This window comes from Lucilia sericata, unplaced genomic scaffold (assembly GCF_015586225.1).
Source record: "Lucilia sericata isolate MDLA Ls3-8-SP2 unplaced genomic scaffold, ASM1558622v1 Contig000003F_arrow, whole genome shotgun sequence".
NCBI lineage: Eukaryota > Metazoa > Arthropoda > Insecta > Diptera > Calliphoridae > Lucilia > Lucilia sericata.
In genome coordinates this window covers 1,402,410-1,420,787 of record NW_023994044.1, presented here as the reverse complement: position 1 = coordinate 1,420,787, position 18,378 = coordinate 1,402,410, and the positions used below count along the sequence as shown (strand labels likewise).

Sequence of the window (18,378 nt, the reverse complement as noted above, 5' to 3'; positions counted from 1 at the left end):
ATGTTTGCAATTCTGTTAAATGAAAATAGAAACGACGACAAAGATTAAAATGACAAAAAATGGCATCAACAACAAGCAAAAAAAAATTTTTAAAAATAATATTAGAGAATACTCTACAGAAAACTTCAATAGAGTCATAAGATTTTTATGGAAATCCTCAACTTACATTACTGCTCCTGCAGCGTATGTATTATGGTTGGAAGAACGATATGAAAAAAACAAAAGGAAACATACCATCAAGAACATGTTGGAAAACATGCATGTTTAAAAGTCTGAAAAAAACAAAACTTTTTTTAATATTTTAGTATTACAAAAAACCAAAATCTTTATAGATAATGATGATGTTGTTGGTGCTACTGTTGTGGTAGACTTATTGTATCAACTAATAAGGATTAAACACAAAAACTGTCACGACAAATAATTTTCAATGCTGAGCAACAAAAACTAAAACATAATCATCTTAAAATAAACATGGGAACTTCAAAGATTTCTTACACAATTACAGTTGTGGTCTGAAAAATGGCAGAAAGTTATTGAAGTTTTTTTTCTTTAAAACCAACCCAGCAAAAAGTTTCATTACTATGTAAGGAGTTAAAATGCTACAATTTTCTTACACAATAGCATTTTAAGTCATTATTTTAACATGGTGATGTCATTGGAGGCAAGTACTTACTATTGGTAAGTATTTACAACTGAAAGTCCCCAGTAAAAACTTGCATTACCATGTAAGGGTTAAAATTCTAAAATTTACTTACACAATAGTTATTATTTTAAGTCATTATTTTAATACGGTGGCATCATTGAGGGCAATTACTTACCACAAACGATTACAAGTAATTAGAAAAAGTAGTCATTGTAAATCACATGAAAAAAACGTATCTATATCTTCACTGTCAAGATGACTAATGAATTAGAAAGTATTTATATAATACATTATTGGTATGACCTTATTAGACTACTTCTATGGAATCCAGAACATACGTAGTAGTCAGTGAAAAGTATGTTGTTAGGTAAGTAATTACAATTGAAAGCCATTACCTGGTTTTTTCTGGGCCATTACCAAGTTTTTGCTTGGAATATTTCCTTAGGTCAAAGCGAATAGTATTTAAATACAAATTTCTAAAAATTTAAAATCAGCTGTCCCGGTTCCATGCAGACGATCCTTAAGTAGTGGACAAGACTGTGTGATATAGTGGATTTGTGGTTTAATGCAGCATGTCTGCGGCCTCATGTTCGATGGTTAATTGATATTGCTATAAGTTGATCACAACTTTATGACCATTTTTGTATAAAAACAATGTTTATTACTAACGAGATAATGTTTAAACGTTAGAAAAAAATATGTACGTTTAAATGACAAAAACCAAAATTCAGAGATGTGACTCACATTTTAAAATCTTTTTGTATAAATATACATAAATATGTGGTATGTATGTACACGCAGAGAAAAAACATGGTTGTGGTAACCATGTTCTAATAGCAATATGTTATGGTTAAAATTATGATTGTAGTCTAAACATATTATCGTTCTTGGAACAAATTTAATACTTGATCATATTATGATCTAATATGATACTTGATCATATTATGATCCAATGTGATCAAAATGTATCGAAATCATAACAAATTACAATTTCTAAAAAAAGTAAAAAAGATGGCGTGTCATAATGTTCATGGACGTTATAACACTGCAAAAAGTGTCAAAGTGTACATGTACGTTATGACAATTCTTAAATGTGTCCATTGACATTTGTTTAGAATTTAGGAAAGGGACACTCTTATCTCGAAAAGAAATGCCCCTAAATTTATTGTATGTTGCAATTTGGATTCTTTTAAACAAGTTTCCTGGATAGCTGGCCTTCGACCGCAGGGGTAATAAACTCTGGGGTATTTCGAATACAGGCTTCGTTAAATTAGCCTTTTTTGGATAAATGGACACTTTGAAATCCATGCTCATAGACATTGTGACACTTTAAAAATTGTCATAAAGTCCATGGACACTATGACTCAATTTAATATGCCATAACGTTCATGGACAGTCACTGGGCCCTATGACACGCCACCAAAAAAATGTTTTTGAAAACAATATATTGTTCCAGTAAACATGGCGTAGTTATAGGGTTACGTGTCATAATGTCCATAGACCTTATGACACACCTTAAAGCGACATAATGTCCATGGACATTCTGTCACTTTTTTAAGAAAGGGACACACTTATCCCAAAAAGAATTGCTCCTAAATTTGGTGTATGTTGCATTTTGGATTCCTTTTAAAAAGTGTCTTGGATAGCCCGCCTTCGGCCGGGCGCAGCGTTTTCAAACTCTGGGGAATTTCGAATACCGTCTTCGCTAAAATAAGCCTTTTTTTGATAAATGGACTCTTTGAAATCCATGCTCATAGACATTGTGACACTTTAAAAATTGTCATAAAGTCCATGGACACTATGACTCAATTTAATATGCCATAACGTTCATGGACAGTCACTGGGCCCTATGACACGCCACCAAAAAAATGTTTTTGAAAACAATATATTGTTCCAGTAAACATGGCGTAGTTATAGGGTGACGTGTCATAATGTCCATAGACCTTATGACACACCTTAAAGCGACATAATGTCCATGGACATTATTTCGAATACCGTCTTCGCTAAAATAAGCCTTTTTTTGATAAATGGACTCTTTGAAATCCATGGACTTTCTGTCGCATTGCTCTTGGACATTGTGACACTTTTTAAATTGTCATTGTCATAAGGTCTATGGACATTATGACACACCACCGTAATAGTAACCATGTTGAACCATGTTATTTCTCTGCGTGTACTTGCAAAGAACTCCGTATACAATATGTATTTGGACATACAAGTTGAAAGTATATTTATACAATATCTCGTACCTTATGTTTAGCTTGATGGCCATTTCTGTACACAAAAAAAAAGAAAAATCCTTCTAAGCAGTGTTTTGTTGCCTTCAAAGTTTATTCTGATGCCAATTTTACGATAACAAGAGATACATATAACAGCGACATGAAAACAAAAGCAACAACTTAAGTCTGCATATGGAAAATCTTGTTTGTATCTAAATAAATTCCAAAATAGGAGCTACAAAATTACAACCACAACCAACAGAAAGCCGACATTTGTACATGCAACATGGGTACTTGTAGCAACACAGCAATAGAATCCGTAAAAAAGTATGAGAACCAAACATGGTTAGAAAGAATCTCAACACATGTGTATACAAATAATTTAATATTTTTTTGTGTGGTTTAAGTTTTGTAAAACCTAAACCAAAAAAAAAGACAAAAATTCATTTACCATTTAGGCCAAGCATTCTTATTTGGTATAGTTTTGTCCATGGAAATGTTTATACTTAATGTTTAATACATGTATGTTGCATGTATATATATTTATATATTTTTTAAGATTATATGCTTTTTTATATAAATAAAATGTACATATGTATGTTTTTGCTGCGTATATGCATTAAACCAATGTTTTGCCGCATAAATAAACATTTACTCAGACACACTTTAATGCAAACGGGCATAAATACATATTTAAGAAAGAAAAATAAAATATTTTTATTTATTTTAATTTTTCCCATTTTTTCACAATGTCGACTTTTACTCATGCATTTACTTAGTCCGTACTGCTTGCAGCCAACAACAAACATTAAAAGATTTTTTTTTTAAATATTTATTTTTGTTTGTTTTGCACAAATTTATTCTTTTAGATTTATTTGATTTTTTTTTATTTTATGTGTATAAATATATTTGTGTGTTAGTGTACCTACTACACTAAACATAATTCTACTGACTTGGTGAGTGAGCTCATGAATGCCACGCACTGCATTTACTGTACAACTGCACTCACTTGTATATAAACGCGAATGGTTTAAAGTAAAAGCCATTGTGGGCTCAAAGTCAAGTTAATGACCTTTGTGGCAAAAACACAGAGACACAAACGGAAAAATTCAGTTGAAATTTATTTTTATTTGTGTGTTTTCTCTGTTTTCGGTGGAAATGAAGAAGAGTCATGCTCTTAAAATAAATGCAATTTTACCAAAATAAGCAAAAATGTACGCGTAGGTTGTATGGGAAGTTGTTGCATATTAAATGCGCTGAAGATAATTTCTTCAGATGATGGTACGTTATGCTAATTAGGGTTCGTATGTACATATGTACAAAAAACATTTACAACAAGTAGAAATGTAAACCAAGAGTATATTTTAAACATTTTTATATATTTCATTAAGAAACGTTTATGTTGAATTTTACCTTAATTCCGATGTATTTAAGCAATTTATTGATGGAATACAATTCTAAAAGAGTCTTTATATGGGAGTTAGGGTCAAATATGGGGGGTTTGTATGGGGGCTAGGGTCAAACGACGGCCGATCATTACAAAAATCGGCATGGTTATTTATGTCTATATAAAACTTTTTGGAGAGATAGAAGTATATTTGACGTAGTTAAATCCCAAATCGGAAGGTCAGCTTGTATGGGGGATAGGTGAAATAATGGATCGATTTCAACCAGCTTGCGTACAAGGTTTACATGGACAGCCAGCTAGCCGGACCGACTGATTGACATGTGATTCTGACTCAGAAAGTGATTCTGAGTCGATCGGTGTACTTTAAAGTGGGTATAGGATCAATATTTTTCTGCGTTACAAATATCACCACAAACGCATAATAGCCTCCCCACTATAGTGGTGTAGGGTATAAAAATATTTGCTCACAATCAGTGTGTTTTCGTGCCTATTTAAAATATTTGTAATTTTAATTAAAAAACATCAATTGTGAATTGCAAGATTGGCTTAAATAAATGTACACTGAAAAAAATCCATGCTTAACTTTACTGAAAAAATTTCGTAACCTATTTTTTTTCCTAATATTTACGAAAGTTTCGTGCATAATACGAAATAGTAATTAATCAAACCCCTTTCTAATTTAACGAATGTACGAAAACCTTTTGTAATATATTTTTCGTACATTTAAATGAATATCGTATATATTACGAAACAATTTCGTGGTGCGAAACAACGAAGCTTTCGTACAATGTACGACATTTTTCGTATATGTATATTTTCAGTGTAGAAATCTTTACTACACTTTTACTTCTTTTAATGATGTACCTTATATTTATCAGACAACTGTTTTAGTATGTTGTATACATTTAGAAATGGAGTTGAAAATATTTGTACCATTAGCCAGCTAATTTTACAGCATTCGGGGTTATTTTTGTTAATTATGTTGCATTAAATTCCTTAAGTTTTACAGTATTTTGACTTGAAATATTGTGCAACATTTTGTAGACAGTACCACAATCAACCAAAATACATTTCATGCTGATGATTTACAATCATTGTACTTACATTCAGTACTTTTAATTCGGTTTTTTTTTTTAATTTTCACTGCAGAAAATTTGTTGCAACTATTTAACCTAATTATCTGATGTTTTATATTAATTTGGTAACAAATTTTTAGTAGTTGTAATATTCATGTTAAAAGTGAAAAAAGGATCGATTATAATTTTATATTGCTTTGTACATAAATTTCACATTGCAATGAAAATTTAATAATTTTTTTTTATTGCTTTAAAAATGTTTTAAAATAAAGTTCTTTGAAGCTACGCTAAAGTATTTTTCTGCACTTTTACAAAAGAATTTTTACTGCAAAAAGATTTAAAATTTGTTGGTATATTTTTATTTCTTGAAACTGTATTTCCTGGTTGCAGCAGACAAGAAAAAAAATTGCAACATAACAATATGTATGCATTTATGAAAAGCTGCTGCTGCTACTGGTTCCATTCAACCAAAATATTTAATAGAAATTGCAATTGTGAAACACAAATATAAAAATATACAAGAGGAAGTACCCAGCAAAAACTCAATAATAGCTAATACTTACACAATCACTTACTTTTCAATGACTACTACTTACCGTATGTATTACTACTCTTATAATGTCTTACATACATATAATCAGATACGTAAGTACCTTATTTAGAGTTTTGGGGTTTCTTGACTTTTACACACACAGAAAGAAAATAGTTTTTCTGTATGAAAGCCATTATTATTTGTAAGTACGACAGCGAACAAGAAGCCCAGGTCCGCATTCTGTGTGAGCAATTTTTTGTTTTAAAACAAAAACAACTTTTTAAATCCTTATTTGCAAGTACTTATTTAAGTAGTTATTTGTAAGCGAGCGTAATAAGTACTTGCTTCTAATATCCGTGTTAAAATAATAAGTTAAAATTCTAATGAAGAAGCTATGAAAAGTGTTTTTTTCAGCTTTTTAAATCATTACTTTTCAATGTAAGCTTTCGCTGGGTATGTACGTTCCAACCAGCAAAGAATTTCTGTGCAGAGTTGAGATAAGAAGCAAAATGTTTTCAAGAACATAAATTGCGTTTGTTTGCAATGATGTACAATCTTAAAGAAAAGCTAAGATGGTTATAGTAGAAAGATCAGCCAATTTACCAGGCTATTAAATTTGACATTTAAGGGGTGACAGGTCATAATAAGGGACACTATGACACTCCTAATACAGAAATCTGTTTGAATATTTTATTAGGATTTAAGAAAAGAATTGACACGAACCTAAGGTTGGACAACGTCTGCCAAAGTTCAGCGCTATACACATACTGTTTTAAATTTTATTTCATCCATATAGAAAAATTCATACAAACATTATTTACATGGGTTTGAGTGAGTGTATTTTTAAAAAATATATATAAAAATAATATTGTGGTATTTTTCATCTTTTAAAAATATATGCTCACACTTATGAGAAAAACACAAAACATTTACGAGATTTATGTTGTCATGACGATATTTTTATGGTGCATAAAAAAATTTTTGTTTTAAGATCATCTTTCTTACAATTGAATGATTTTGGAATATTTAATGGATTTTTGTTTATTATTTTTTTATCAACACTATATAAAATATATTAAAACATTTTCACTATGCTGTTGATATTAACGATAGAATAAACAAATAAATGAATTATTTTTCTTGCAAAATTCGATTAAAAATTAAAAAACAAAAAATTTAATTAAATTTCAGTTTTAGCAAAAAAGCAATGTATGTACACGAAAATTTCAAACAACTTTATGACCCTGCAGTTCTCTAAGAAATCAAGGCAAAGCTTTTAGACTGTAGTCGTTTTCCTAAATTGGTCTAATTATGTATTCGTTTGATCCGAATTTTGTATATATTTTTGGATCGTTACTGTAATACATAATGGAAGTTGTTTAGAGTGATGCACGTTTTCTCTGTGATGCACTTTGACTATAGTCATTTTACCCATCAGAGGCAATCTATTGTATGGCTAATTGTCGATTTGTAATTTAAGTGATTTTTTTATTTTCTCCCAGAAAAAGTGTTAAAATAACTATGTAGTCCTGGGCAAGTAGGGTAATACTAACAGATGAATATTAATTATACCCTACACTACTTTATAATAGATTTGTGCTGATGTTTGTAACGCACAATGATATTGATTCTAAACCCACTTTAAAGTATACCAATCGGAATCATTTTCTGAGTCGATTTAGCTATGTCCGTCCGTCCATGTAAACTTTGTAATCAAACTACAGGTCGCAATTTTGAAGATAATTCAATGAAATTTGGTAAACGATCTTCTATTGCCTCAGTGACGAAGCCTATTGAAAATGGTTATGATCGGTTCATTACTTCACCTAGCCACCATACAACTGAACCCCTGAAAAGGGCTTGTAATCACAGTACAGCTCGCAATTTTGAAGACAATTCAATGAAATTTTGCACATGATCTTCTATTGTATTAGAGACGAATCCTATTGAAAATGGGTAACATCGGTCTAATATTGATCGAGCCCCCATACAACTAAACCCCCCGAATAGGACTTTTAAGTTCATAATTCTGATCAATATACTCGTATCTCGACAAAAAGCAGCAAAACCAAGTTATATACTAGCCTCCATGACCCTGATGAATTTTTTGATGATACGGACCCTAGCCCCTATACAAAGGATATTATATGGTCGGCCTTGCCCGACTATAACTTCTTATTTGTTTTTAATTCGGAATAGACTCTCCGAATTGCAGGGACATTCTCTGTCAACTAACGATTTTATGTACATATTTCTACACTGAAAATAATCCATGTCTAATATATACGAAAAAATTTCGTACATTGTACGAAATTCTACAAAATATGTATTTTAGTATAATGCAAAATGATTTTAGAAAATTTAAAATGTTAATTTAGAATAAATATGGAGAAATTTACGAAATATTTATTTAAACAAACATTTTTGTTAATTTTAAAATTATCAACCACACGAATCTTTTTCTTTTATGTTACGAAAATAATTCCTATTATGTTTAATTTCTTTTATATTTACGAAAAAGATATTACAAATGGTTTTCGTACTTTCGTAAAATTAGAAAAGGGTTTGATTAAATAATATTTCGTATTATAAACGAAATTTTCGTAAATATTACGAAAAATTTGTTTCGTAAAGTTAAGCATGCATTATTTTCAGTGTACATACATACATACATATGTGAGCGATAATTAATTAACTAACTTTATTATTATCGTGAGTTGTTTTTTAAAAAAACCTAAATGTTTGTATTTTATTTGTTTGAATGAATGAGTGTAAATTTGTTTTCAATTTAGTTAATTTTGTTTTTCTGTTTATAAGAAAACAACACCAAAACATTTGCATGTTTCACGCAAAATATGTCATGTTATTCGCAACTGAATGTCAGTAACTTTTGAATTAAATTACAAAAAAAAATAAAATAATTGTTAAATGGAGCAAAAAAATAACCGACTAAATAACCAACTAATATTATGTAATGCCTTGTAAAATTGTTTAATCATAAATAAATTACACGAAGGTCATTTGCAAAAAAAGTACAATTTGTGTGAAAAATAACAAAAATGAAATAAATTAGAATATCAACATGATATAAAAAAGCTACGACAAAGACAAATAATGCTTTTAGTTCATAATATTATTTGTTTAAAATTTAACAATTTCACTGACCTTTTAACAAGCAACCATTACCAAAAAAAAGTGCCTTCCCAGCAGTACAAAATCAGCGGGTTGTAAGGAAGTGTCATATATTGTTTATTTATGAAAGTTATTATCTAGATTTTTTTAAAGATTAAGCTATTAATTTATTTTTGTTATCCATTATGTCACAAATATTACAGAAGTTGTCATGTTCCCTACATAAATAATGTATACGATGACAAAATAATATTTAATGAATTCTCATTTTATTGACCTTTAAAAATAGATACATGCCACAAAGGCTGTCTACAAACCAAAGTATTTTTTTAAATTACGTGGGAGATAAAGTCATTTGTCCTTGACTTTGTCTCCAATAAACGAAACGACACGTAGAATTCATAAATAAAACATGGGCTTGTTAAGAGGTTTTCATAAATTTCTAATTTAAATTATTAAAAAAAAAATAATGTAACTTATTAAGTTCCAGGAAAATATGTTATCATTTATGCAGACAATCATTTCCACCATTAATTCCATAAGAAAAAAAAACAGTTGTTTGTTTCCAACCACCCTACACTGAAAATAATCCATACTTGTACGAAAAATGTCGTATATTGTATAAAATGCTTCGTAGTTTCGTACCACGAAAATGTCACATGCCTTAAAGAAATAATTTTTGTAAAATTAAACATTGTTTCCTAATATATATGAAAAATCATATTACAAATTTTGATCAACTAATATTTCGTAATATATACGAAATTTTCGTAAATTTTATGAAAAAAGTAGTTACGTTTAATCTAAAGCATGGAGTGTTTTCAATTACAACTTTCACTACTATTGTATGGGAATTACATTAAAACATTTTCTAAATTCAACTTAAAATTCACCACCTACAGTGGTGTAGGGGTACACAATATTGCTCTAAAAAAATTTATGTAAATACTAGACATAAAATAACGATAAATAATATGCGCTAGAATTGTAAACAAATCCGATAAAATGGCAGACAAGTCAAACATAACCACCAACGCACTGTAACGTTTAGGAACAAAAGTATTTATTTTAGCAAAATGTTACAAATTAATAAATTTGTCACTCTTAAGCAATATGACATTGTGTTGCCGCATAAAACTTTTTTTTAGAATATAATAAACAAAATTAAAATCGACTAAAAGTTTATAAATTTTTTATGCATAAATTTAACACTTCGTTAAATGTCAGTTCAGTTCAATTCAGTTTCATTTACAACAACACCAGGGAAAATAAAAATACCAAACAAACGAAATAAAAAATATAAACAATTTTAACATTTCTGGATGAATGTAGATGTAAGCTTTGTAAACCGACATGTAAATGTTAAAAATTTTGTGAACTTAAAAATCAGTCTAGAAACAAAATTGCAAAAGAAAAAAATGGGGAAAAATTAACAAATAACGAAAACAAACATGAAAATATTCTATGTCTGCCATTGAAAAATGTGTCTAAAATGTCTGACTTGACATGAAAGGCAGGCAGGCAGGTCGTTATAGACCTGAATCTACAAAATATGCATGGGCTTACACATCAACACAAACCTCATACAAATGAATAGGCAAACAGAAATTACACTGAACAAATATAAAAGGACCATTTAGTCAAAGGCATTCGTGTTACAGTTGCAGCACTCGCATACATACATGCCACACCAATATTGTATGCAATCCTGTTTGTAATCTATACGGAGCAGCTAAATACACACATAAACACTTACTCATGCACACACGTTATTTGCACATGGGAAATGAAAAATTAGTTGAATGAAAAAATAATTATTTACATAAATAAGTCGACAAATAATGAGCTATTCTGTGAAATTGGTGTTTGCTTTAATTTCAACTTTAGTTTGTATACTAACTTTAAACGAAGTTAAAGGTACTTATTAACGACATTTTGGGTTCTCAGTTAAGCAATTAATTTTCTCATTTGTGAAAGTTTGCAACGTTTCATGAATCATGAATTTGAAAAAAAATATATATAAAAAATTTGACTGTTCATTTGGCAGAATTTTATTAAGGGAGACAACTCGTAATACATTGAAACAAAACTATTTTACAAATCTCCCAGATCTTTCATTTCGTCGTCAGTTGTCTATAAACAACATTTTGATTTAAGAAATAAACGCTAAAACGTAATTTCCCGAATAGAGCAGATTCTCTCAGAAGTAAATAAAAAATTGTTATGTGCAGTCGGGTGCATGTAAATACGATATATCTCTTGTTAGTCATATAATTTATGTATGTACCTTATTTACATACATACAGTTGCACTATTTGTGCTTTTTATTAGTATTATTTTTACCTACAAATAATAACGACAGCAACAAAAACCATTAAATATAAAAAGAGGGATAAAATACATTAGTACACGTACTACTTCATATCAACTTTTTATTTTTGTATAATAAATAAAAGTACAAATAATATAAATAAACAAAAATAATGGGGAATGTTGTCGTTGTTGTTGTTGTTGTTGTTGTTGTTTGTATAATAAATTCATTTAAAACCTAAACAAGATCAGTGAATACGTCAGATGTCAGACAAATACATTCATACACTCATAGGTTCACACACCCTTAAATTCAAATGCATCATTTGTACACTTGTCATTGTTTTGAAGTTTCAAATGGAGCCACAGTCAGTCAGTCACAAAGGAGCAAACAGCACACCCAATGAATACGATAAGCTGAGCTGAGCAGTAGTCAAATATGTACTCTGAAATGTTGTAATGCAAACATACATACATACACATAAACACACGAGTGTTAATAAAGATATGGCTAGTATTTATCTGTGTACAAAACATCTGTAATGTTGCAAGTGTTTATGAAATTGGAAGTCATTACTCACTCATACGTATTTGCCTAATTGTCTGCTTATTTTCACTGAAATTTTCGTTTAATATTCGTATCTACTGACCATCTTATTGTTATTGTGCGCATATATATGTACATTCCTAAAGGTATGTGTTTAACACTCTGTCCCTTTATGGGGTTTTATACTCAACTCTTCATAGATTCATATGAGGATTAAATTTATTCATTTAGTTTTAATTTTGTATTATTTTTATTGCAGTTATGTACTACTTGTTGTTCAAAATCATTAAGTGTAAGCTTTGGAGTGTGTATGCTAATTAAATATTCTATGCAGGTTTGGCACAACAATATGCTAAAAATATTAACAAAATAATTGTAATTACAACACTAGAAATATAACATTTGCAAAAAAATTCATGCACTTGAAACTCACAACTTTGGATCCTTGTGGATAACAATTAGAGTTTGGGGTTCGGGAAATCCCGTCCGGGAATTCTCGGGAAAAGTTTGTCGGGATTTCCCGGGAAATTTTTTTAATCATTCCCGTAAAAACGGGATTTTTTTTTAAATCAAATTACAAAACATCATTAATAGTGCAGAAGGAAATGAAAAAAATCCTTAATTAAAAACTATCAATCTATGTAAAGCCCAACTTGAAGCAAGTACAAATAGAACCAAACATTTTGAAATGAATGAATTTCTAAAGCCAACGTCTGTGGAAAGTGCTTGAGTTATCTCAATAGCTGGACATTTTTTCTCTTTATAATACCTAACGGAGTTGCTATTGAAACGGCGTTGGAGATATCAAGAGCTGATCCCGTTCTACTTAGCAAACTCATCTGCCTGTTCATTTCCATAAAAGCCGCTATGTACAGGGATCCAAACAAAGACAAATACAGATCATTCTTTCGAATATTCTTAGTGGAAGAATATTTCTATGTTGCCGCGAATATTGAGATCATGTAGTACCCTACAGGCTTGATTTAAATAAGTACATATGTATGTTTAAAATTTTTCGTTGGCAAAATTAAATAAAATGGTTTGATTTGTCTCAAAAGAGAGAATATTTTAGATATCGCTAAATTTATAAAAAAGTAGTCTGTTTTTGTTAAAAGATGTCGTTATTAGAGTTCAAAATTAAGTTTTATATAAATTCCCGGTATTCCCGGGAATCACAGTAAATTAATTTTTTCTTTCCCGTTTCTCAGAAAATTGAAAAGTCCGGGAATTCCCAAACTCTAATAACAATATTGATTTAACAAATCGTATATCGTTAATTGAACTTATTTTTCCCAGAAACCTTTTTTTCATTAATTGAATAAATTAAATATTTATTTATTTATTAATCAAATACATTAAACAGTTTGGTTAAAACTTTGTAAGTAATGAAACTTGAACTTCTTCTGCCTAAAATATTATTGACTATTTAGGAATTATAAACATTCTTTGTGTCATAAACGAAGAAATTATAAAATGAAAGTTTCAAAGCAAAAAACCAATTAAAAGCTTAATTTATTCAATTAAAAAATTAATTAAATTAGTAAAATAAGTTTTAAAACAATAAGGTAATTAAGACAATTGAATTTTTTTAATAAAAATTAAAGAAGGAGGAAAACAAGTTAACTGAAAATAAACTACCAATATTTATTTATTTATTGAATCCTAAAAAGATACTTGTGAACACTAGTAGCACTGTACCTTATGTCAGCTTTCGATCGATTACGATGACCATCTCACAGACCCTTGATGTACACTAACCCTCATCTAAGAAAGTAAAATTAAAATAAAAAGGCGTTGATCAACACAAAGCTCTTAAGTAAAATACCAAGCCCTCGATTACCTCCAGGTAATCCTGGTAGAGGTCCTAGTATAAATTACACAGATCCTTAATAGCCATCTAAGAAAGCCAAATCGTGATAATAAGATGATTATCAACACAAAGCCCTTAAGTAAAATAGCAATCCCTCGATTACCTCCAATAAAAGATCAGCGATAGCTGTTAGAGGTCTCAGTATAAATCACCATAGCATAAATTATCAACTTTGACATTAGAACCTAGACAACAAGTAACTATTCAGACTAAAGTCAGACTAAAGGAATAATTACTTCAAGGAAAAGATCATTCTATGATGCCAATTGGTTAAAGGGTCCCAAAAAGGCTGCGCAACGAAAAGATGTTAAATTATGGTCCCCTTTTTTAATCAATAACTGCTCAACATTAGTTTAATTGTTTGTTTGTTAGAAAAGTTAAATGCATTAATTTAACAACAATTAATAATAACATTAAATTTACAATTAGTCTTCAATTTAAATGGTTTCACATAAATCTTTAAAATAAAAGCAATTATTTTCATTAAATGGTCATTGAAATTTTCACACAATTTAATATTTTATTTGATTTTCTTTTTTTTTTTTTTTTGTTTTTAATGAATTTCACACCCATTTAAGCAAAAAAACATTTAATTCTTTTTTACTAATTGTATTTTTTTTCTCGTTTGTTTATTCTCTTATCTTTTTGCAGATTATAGAAAATTTCCCACAAAGTTTTCAATTTCGTTCAGGATAAAATTTTCATTTACAACTTGCCACATTTAGGTCTTCCTCCACATTCACCGAGAAAATCCCATAAAAAAACGTAAAAAGGAACAAGAACACAAATAGTAACATCAACAACAAAAACAGCAAATAATGTGTTTAATTGAATGTAAGTAAAAAGTTTTTTATTACACTTTTTTTATGTTGAAATTTTATTGTTTCTAATTTTTGAAGAAATTCAAACAGGATTATTGGACCAGTTAGTATAGTATAAGGAAACGTGTGTGTGTGCGAATGCATGTATATGTTTATTTTTGTATAAAAGATTAATTAAATTTAATTAATTGCCATCAATCATTCAAATGTTTGGCTTTTATAACTGATGTTTGTATGTGTGTATGTATGTAGGAAGGAGATGTTTTTGAAATGTGCCTGCAAAGGAATTCAATCAAATGAATTTGTTTTTATTCATCTTATGGGAAAGTTTTCTGTGATTTGACGTTTGTTTGTTTACAAATAGACTTAACTTAAGTTTAACACAAAGTTTATTGAAAGTAAAAAAGTTTTTGTTTTTCTATACTGACTGACAGACCCATAGACAAACTTATAAGTCATAAGAAAGAAAGAAAAAAATTAATATTATTTAAGTTTTATTACAATTTTAGTGTAACTATTTAGTAAGTTTCCGTTACTTATTGTTGTTCTTTTTCTTTTTAAATCTTAATTGAAATGAAACTAATGAAACTAACTGAAACTTTTAAATACTTCTCATTTATATGGTTTTTTGTTAAACAACTTACTTTTTTTTGGATTTTAATGAAGCCTGTTAATTTTAATAATTATTGTTTTCACCTTAATGTGTAACATTTTGTAAAACTTTAATTTACCCTCAAAAGTATGTAGGTATAACTAAAACATTTAAACCGAGAACTTTATGAAAATGTACATTAGACCTACTCAAAGTAGACCGACTGGAAAGAAAAATCGTATTATGATGATTCGAAAAATTTTATGAGTCTAGCGACTCTTAACCTTAAATGGTAAATGGTGACCACCATTTTTTGGAAAACGGTCTCATTTACGGCCATCCCTAAAATCTAAAAATTTTGATTAACATCATGTGATTTTTGAGAAAGCACTACTATTTATGAGTCGATCTAATGTATGTACATATGAGTGCAGCACTAGATTGAGTATGTACTTCAAAAAAGCCACATTAATAAAATATCTCAAGTATTTAAATATTTACAGTATACAATAATATTTTTCTTAACTTTAAAAACTTCATTTCTATATGATGAAATTCCCCTTGCAATTTGTCTGCTGGATATATAAAAATAAAATGAAATGTTATTTTTTTAAGTATAGTTTTTCATAAACTGGTAGAAATGTTTATGCTTTGTGCTTTTGAAATTGAAAGTTCACATAAATATACAATTTTTATACACAACTCATCTGACATGTATCAAAAAAAAAAAAAAAAAATCAGAGATGAACGAAGTAGTGGAAAAACGTTGCAGAGAAGATGCAAGAAAAACAAACAGTATGTACCTATTTATATAGAGTTTATGTTCCTCCATACTATAAACTTTTATACACACACACAAAGCTATAAAAGAATGTATTCATTAAGTCAAAAGTTCCTCATTAATTTGAATTTAAAGTGTTTATTACTCTAACTATTTTGAGTTGTACAAAATCTAGCTTAGATCTGATCAACAGATCGGAGAAGCTGATGTAATATAAATTCACGACTCTCCGATTGATATGCTGTTTTATTCTGAAATATTACATAATATCTTTAGGATTTGATTCCTTAGTGATATCCCCATTAAAAACAAGTAGGAAAGTATAGTCGGGCATGGCCCACTATATGAGAGACACCAAGAGTATATTTTAAAAATTATTTATTTTTCGTAAAAAAAATTTTATGTTGAATTTTACCTTAATTCCGATATATTTAAGCAAGTTATTGATTTATTTTTATATAAAGCTTAGTTATGCTGAATTTCATCGCGATACTAATGATTATAAGTCAATTTTTTGAACGTTTAAGATATTTTTTAAGGGGAAATTTGTATGGGGGCAAGGGTAAAACGACGACCGATCATTACAAAAATCGGCTTGGTCACTTATGGCTATATAAAACTTTTTGAAGAGATAGTAGTATATTTGACGTAATTATGAGTTAAAAACCCCAAATCGGAAGGTCAGGTTGTATGGGGACTAGGTGAAATAATGGACCGATTTCAATAATTTCCAATGGGCATCGTCCTTATCCAAATTTTATCAAAATATGTTGAAAATTGTGGACCGTAGCTTGAGCACAAGGTTTACATGAACAGCCAGCCAGGCGGACAAACGGACATGTCTTAATCGATTCAGCAAGTGATTCTTTAAGGCGGGTGTAAGACCAAAATTTTTGTGCGTTACAAACATCAGCACAAACGCATAATACCCTCCCCACTATAGTGGTGTGGGGTATAAATACACAAGTATGCATTTGGTAGAGTCGAGTATTTTTTTTTTTTGTTTTTTGACCCACATGTGCGTTGGCTGTATTGAAAACTTCTTTCAGTCACATTTAATATACAGAACTTTTTTTTTTTTTTATTTTCTAAAGGCAACAAGTGAAAGAAATTGTACTTTTTTCCATTATTTAGTTGTTGATCTTCAGGTTCTCAACATAACATTGGTGTTTAGTATCCCAACAGTTCTGGGAGTTTAACCGTAAACTATTGTTAAATAAACATCAAAAGAACATTTTAGAAAAGTTTAAAAGACCCTCTAACTTTACTAACAGTAACAGCTTTTCAAATCTCTCCCAATGAATTAATATATAAGTATAACATTCGTAATAGTAGTTGTGGTCTAAAAAGGATACAGTAAACTTAAAAAAACTGCTGAGATGTATCGTCGTATACTTTCGCCTACACATGCTCAACTGTCATTCATTTTTTTTTTACTTTTTCCTTTAGTTTTTCTGTTAAAGGTAAACAAGGTGTAATTTTAAATTTTCAATTTTCTTACTCGTTCTGTTTCCATTACATCAGACAAAAGACATTTAAAAATAAACAAAATTGCTTTAGTTTTTTAAGGTATTTCTTTCTTATTTAGTAGTATAACAGTATCATTCCCTGAAAAGTAAAATTGTCTCGTAAAAAGTCTTAACTACAACATTTCCACAACTCACATATTTTGTTTCTATTTATATAAAGAAAAATGTGAAAAATTTAAGCCGATTGTGTTTTTTTTTGGGAAATTTATCTTTAATCAAATAATAAAGCTTTTTACTTTTTTAAGATGATTTCTATTGTGTAAAATTGATTTTGAAATTGATTGATTTGGCAAGAAATGAACACAGTCAAGTAAATATTTTTGGGGGGTGGGTAGATAAAGTAGGCTTAGACTTATAAGTATGTATAAGTATTAAATATTTTGAAAAAATTTAAATATTTACAAAAAGCAATTTATTAGAGCCAGCTGAAGTGAAATTTCACTTGTTATTTGTATTATTAAAGTTAAAAAATAAATTCCAATTTAATTATTTAATTTAGTTTAACGCGTAATTAAAAACTTATTAAAATTTTTACAACATTCGCTAATTTATTTTCCATATTCCCTAATTGTCCAAAATGCCCAAAAATTGGGCAAAATATGGAAATCAAAATTTTTAATTCATTTCTAATAAATCTGCATATGGTGTTGGTTTTTTTATTATGTGTTAAAATGGCACGAACTTTTTTTGTTACTAAAAATTCATATCTTTTTAATTGCTTTCAATTTACTATTCACAAGTTGTTTAATATTTGGCAAATATCAAGACAGCAACAACTACAATGCCTTCAATTAACCTTATTTGTTTAAGAGACTGAATAAAACAGAAATATTTTAGTTCTTTATTACTTTAAGTGCTAGAAAAAACTTTTGTTAAAGTTTTATTGTTGCTGTTGTTTAGAAACCATAAAAATAACAG

The 18,378-nt window shown here is 29.1% G+C and overlaps 1 protein-coding gene across 1 annotated transcript in view; it reads left to right on the top strand.

Annotated features, from left to right (window-relative positions):
- The window catches only part of LOC119599654, a 241,416-nt gene that overhangs the window by 138,114 nt on the left and 84,924 nt on the right, over positions 1 to 18,378 (top strand). The window contains exon 4 of the mRNA XM_037949528.1: positions 14,389 to 14,571. The gene's annotated coding sequence lies outside the window, so the exon portion shown is untranslated. The remainder of the gene's footprint in view (positions 1 to 14,388; positions 14,572 to 18,378) is intronic.